Source organism: Protopterus annectens, chromosome 6.part0, assembly GCF_019279795.1.
Source record: "Protopterus annectens isolate FY-2018-M chromosome 6.part0, PAN1.0, whole genome shotgun sequence".
In the NCBI taxonomy this organism is placed as follows: domain Eukaryota; kingdom Metazoa; phylum Chordata; order Ceratodontiformes; family Protopteridae; genus Protopterus; species Protopterus annectens.
Window position 1 is genome coordinate 38,492,956 of NC_056737.1, and position 4,923 is coordinate 38,497,878.

General features: G+C 45.4%; 1 protein-coding gene across 3 annotated transcripts in view; it reads left to right on the plus strand.

The window, feature by feature from the left end:
- EIF2AK4 (eukaryotic translation initiation factor 2 alpha kinase 4) overlaps window positions 1–4,923 on the plus strand; it is a 3,701,979-nt gene that overhangs the window by 975,168 nt on the left and 2,721,888 nt on the right. The gene's annotated exons all lie outside the window — the stretch shown is intronic.

The window sequence follows — 4,923 nt, forward strand, 5'->3', positions numbered from 1 at the left end:
GTAGCAGCCTGTTCGGCCTGTGCTTCTTTCAACCGACGAACGCTTAGGCGTCGGTCGGAGTTTGCAGAACAGTTTTTCGGTTCTGATTTTGCGTACATTATGCCGTCGGATCCTCCGACTACCCAATCTACCAAAAAACGCAAAGATAGACCGACACTCGCGGTCCGCGGTTTCGGCCGAAACCATGGTTAAGCAAACCGCGAGTGTCTCGGTTTCGGCCGAAACCGAGAAAACTGATCAAAGTACAGCTGAACCTATTCCTACAACTGAGGCCCCTGCTACAACTCTTGAATCGACCTCAGAAATTTTACCCACTACGGTGGTTGACTTATCAGACACCATCCCCTTGGATGTCTCTACCCCAGCACGTGGTGCTGCTAGGCCTCCAGCAGCCATGTCCATTAAGGCCTTCGCCAGGGCTAAAGCAGCCAAGACTACTAAAACAGTGCCTGTTAAACCCCCCACATCCAGGCCCTCTTCTAGTTCTCAAATGCTTACTTTGGCAGAAGATTTAATTTCTTTAATTAGAGGATCTCAGTCTCACCCAGACAGGGCCTCTCAGCCCCAGAGAAGAGACCTAGGGCAGAGCCCCCTGAGCCAGTGTCTTCTGATGATTCTGCTGATGAATCAGACATAACTGACCAGCCAGAGGCTCCCTTCTCCAATTTTGAAGATTCTGATGCTGAAGAATCCATTCCAGCTGCTTCCCCACCAGAAGAATTCTCCTTTGGGAAACCTTGCATGCCATGCGAGAACAGTTCAATGGCAGCAACAGGATTTTTCAGACTCCAGAAAAGACTTAGGACCTTTCTGCACCTCCCACAACACAGGCCCTTAGCTATACCTCCTGTTCTCTCTGTGGTGGATGATGCTTTCAATGATGTTTGCTCCGCTCCAGATTCTTTACCCCAGCCCCTGCCAAACCAGACAGATTTTACAGGGTGCCAGATACTCATCACCACCTTTACAAGGCCCCACTTGCAGACCCAGAAACTATATCCCAGGGTCCCAAGGCGGTAGCCGACCATAGCTAAAAACCCTATTCCTTCTGAAAGGGAAGCAAGGTCATTAGACAGATGGGGTAAAAAGGTCTACACTTCAGCTACTCTCTCAGCTAGAGCTTTAAAGTGTCAGTTTCACATGATACAATACCAAGAGTTTATGCTTGATCAGTTAACTAAAAAACTAACCACTGATGAATCTCTTGATAAGAAATATGTATTAGAGATGGTAAATAACATACAACAGGTTAGCAACCATTCCTTAAAATGTGGCTATGATGCACTGGAGGCTTCATTTAGATCAGCCATGACTGGCACAGTGATAAGAAGGCATGCATGGCTAAAGGAACAAGCTTTACCGGATCATGTTAAAGCTAAGTTATTAGATGCTCCTATGGATAAGACCAGCTTGTTTGGTGCACCTGCCCAGCAGGTAATGAAGAAAATGGAAGAAAAGGCAAAATCTGTTCAAACTGTTAAAGATTTCTTGCAGGTTCAACCCCCAAGGTTTAGCAGGAACTGGCCTGCCAAAAATTGGTCCTTTCCTGACTCCACAAAATTTCAAAGGGGCAGGAATAGACGTTCCAGAGGCAGAAACCAATCCAGAGGAGGTGCCTACAGAGGACGACAGTGGCAAGGTAACAACAGAGGCACAGACACAGCCACTGCCACTACATCAGCACAACCACAGTGACTTAACCTAAATCCGCCTACCAGGGAACAAATAGCAGCTCCTCTAGGCGGAAAGTTAACCTTATTTTCAAAGAACTGGCACTACATAACAAAAGACAAGTGGATTTTACAAACCATAGATCAAGGTTACGGTTTCACTTCCACACTTTACCAGTCAAAGAGGAATGCCAAATCTACCTCCAAATCAAAAACAGAGGCTCTCGCCAGATAATGGAGTTAGCAAACATGAGAGCTGTGGAAAGAGTGCCAACAGCAGAGCAAGGAAAGGGGTTCTATTCCAGACTATTCCTAGTTCCAAGAAAGGAAAAAGTTGGAGACCAATTCTCGACCTGTCCACCTTAAATACATACATCATTGTCCCAAAATTCAAAATGCTGACCCTACAGCAACTTCTTCCCATGCTGGGCAAGGAGTCTTGGCTGGTAACTCTAGATCTCAAGGAGGCATACCTGCACGTCCCCATTCGACCAATCTGCAGAAGATACCTCAGATTTCTTGCAGGATCAGAGCACTATCAGTTCTCAGCATTGCCCTTTGGCTTATCTACTGCGCCCAGAGTATTCACAAAATGCCTGGCATCAGTAATCGCCCATTGCAGACTACAGAATTCAAATTTACCCATACCTGGACGACTGCCTGCTACAAGGGGACAACAAAAGCAAGCTGACAACAGATTTACAAAGGGTCATTTACTTGCTACAAGCACTGGGATACACAGTCAATTTACAAAAGTCAAGGCTGATACCATCCCAAACAAGGACATTCTTGGGCTGAATTGGACACAGTAAAACAAATGGCATTCCTGACTACAGAAAAACAAAAGAACTTCCTCTTTACTTCTTGGCACTAACAAAACTGAACAAGTTAACAGCAAGAAAAGTTCTGCAGGCCTTGGGCTTCATGGCATCATGCATAATCTTGGTTCCATTTGCCAGACTACATATGAGGAAACTACAGTGGTACCTAAAGAATTTATGGTCCCAACACAGACACAGTCTAGAAACAGAAATCCCACTAATTCCATGCTTAAAACAGGAGTTCCTATGGTGGGCTCAGGCATGCCAGTCAAACCCAGGCCTACCCTTTCGCAGATGTCAAGCAAGCCAGACCATCACAACAGACGCTTCAGACCTAGGATGGGGGCCCACATGCTGGACAAACGCGTGCAAGGATTGTGGGCACAGGATCAACTTCACCTGCACATCAATCTAAAAGAAATGCTGGCAGTAAAACTGGCAATCCAAAAGTTCAAACCATTTCTCAAAGAGGGCCAGTTGATGATAAGGACAGACAACACCACAGTCATGTGGTACATCAACAAACAGGGAGGCACCCACTAGGCAGAATGACCTTGGAGCTGTGGACCCTGGCACTCAGCTACAACATCCAGTTACAGGCAATATTTGTACCGGGGAAAGACAATCCTCTAGCAGACATATTAAGCAGAACCACTTCGGATGCCCACGAATGGAAGCTGCACCCGGACATCTTCAAGACCATCTCAAAGAAATGGGAATGCCACAGATAGACCTATTCGCATCACCTCTCAATCACCAGCTCAAAAATTCTGCACAAGGACATTCCACCCACTAGCATGGAAAGTGGACTCGCTCTCCTTCAACTGGAAAGGCCTAACAGCATATGCATTCCCACCTCTTCCCTTGATACACAAGGTACTACTAAAAATCAAGGAAGAACGTCCAAGGATAATCCTGATAGCTCCAAACTGGCCAAGACAACACTGGTACCCACTACTGAGGAGCATGTCTCGGAACAATATGTGGCCAATACCCCTGATGCCTTTGATGTGAGCTGAGAACAACTACACCATCGTACATCCAAACCTAAATACGTTGCAACTGACTGCATGGAACATCACATAGCAGCAGCTAATCCAGAACTTTCCCAGAGTTAAAGACATTATTCTTGAAGCACGCAGACCTTCAACAAGAAAGAACTATGCTGGAAAATGGAAAAGGTTTGTCATTTAGAGTACGAAAGAGGAAAAGATGTGTCAAACATAGATATGCCTAACATTCTGGAGTATCTGGCCGAACTTCTTCATTCAGGCCTGTCCTACTCCTCCATCAAGATACATGCATCAGCTATTTCAGCAGAATACAGCTTTGATCCACCTGTTTTTCGCACCCTTTGCCCAGGCAGTCCCACAGAGGAATCAAGAATGTAAAACCTCCAAGGAAACCACCATTACCAGCTTGGGTTTAAACTTTGTGCTAGAAAAGTTGACACTATCACCCTTTGAACCAGCAGCAACAGCAGACCTACAACACCTGTCATGGAAAACTACTTTCCTACTGGCAATTACTTCAGCAAGGAGGGTTTCAGAACTACAGGCCTTAATGGCAGTGCAACCCTTCCTAATCTTCCACCAAGATAGAGTGTCCATGAGGACTAATCCTACATTTATGCCCAAGGTGGTATCCAGAGTGTCTTTAAACCAGGCAATCCACCTACCTACCTTCTTTCCCAACCCACAAAACAGAGGGAAAGAATACTGCATACCTTGATGTACATAGACAGCTACGCTACTACTTGGACAGAACAAAAAATAGCAGAAAGACTGACCAACTTTTGTAGCCTATGCAACAGGAAGGAAGGAAAAGCTATTTCCAAACAGACAATCTCCAAATGGATAGGAAATTGCATACGATTCTGTTACTCCTTCCATGGAAAACCAATTCCACAGAACATAAGACCTCATTCTACAAGGGCAACAGCCACTACCACAGCCTTCTTACGAGGAGTGGCAACCAAAGACATTATTGAGGCGGCTACTTGGACCTCCGTGCATACATTTGCCAAGCATTATAATTTGCCTCTATATTCCAGATCCCGAGCAGGGTTTGCCACTGCTGTACTGCAAGGGATCCTAAACACACCATAATCTACTTTTATCCTCCTCCCCTAGTTGGCTATGGTATTCTACCCAGTTGTTATGACTGCAGATGCATCCATGAAGGACATAGTACAGTTTTGTACCTACCATAAATGTAGATGTCCGAACTGGATAGCATCTGCAGTCAGGATTACCCTCCCTCCTTCCCTCTGTGGTACTCCTAGGGTGTTTACCCTCCTAATAGCTAGCTGTTGGAGTCTTTTATGGTGTATTTGTTTGTATATATGTACATACATGCTTATTGTTGTGTTTACCTCTATTTGGAAACATTGGCATCTATCCAAATTTTAGCCTGCAACAGGGCTATGGGTT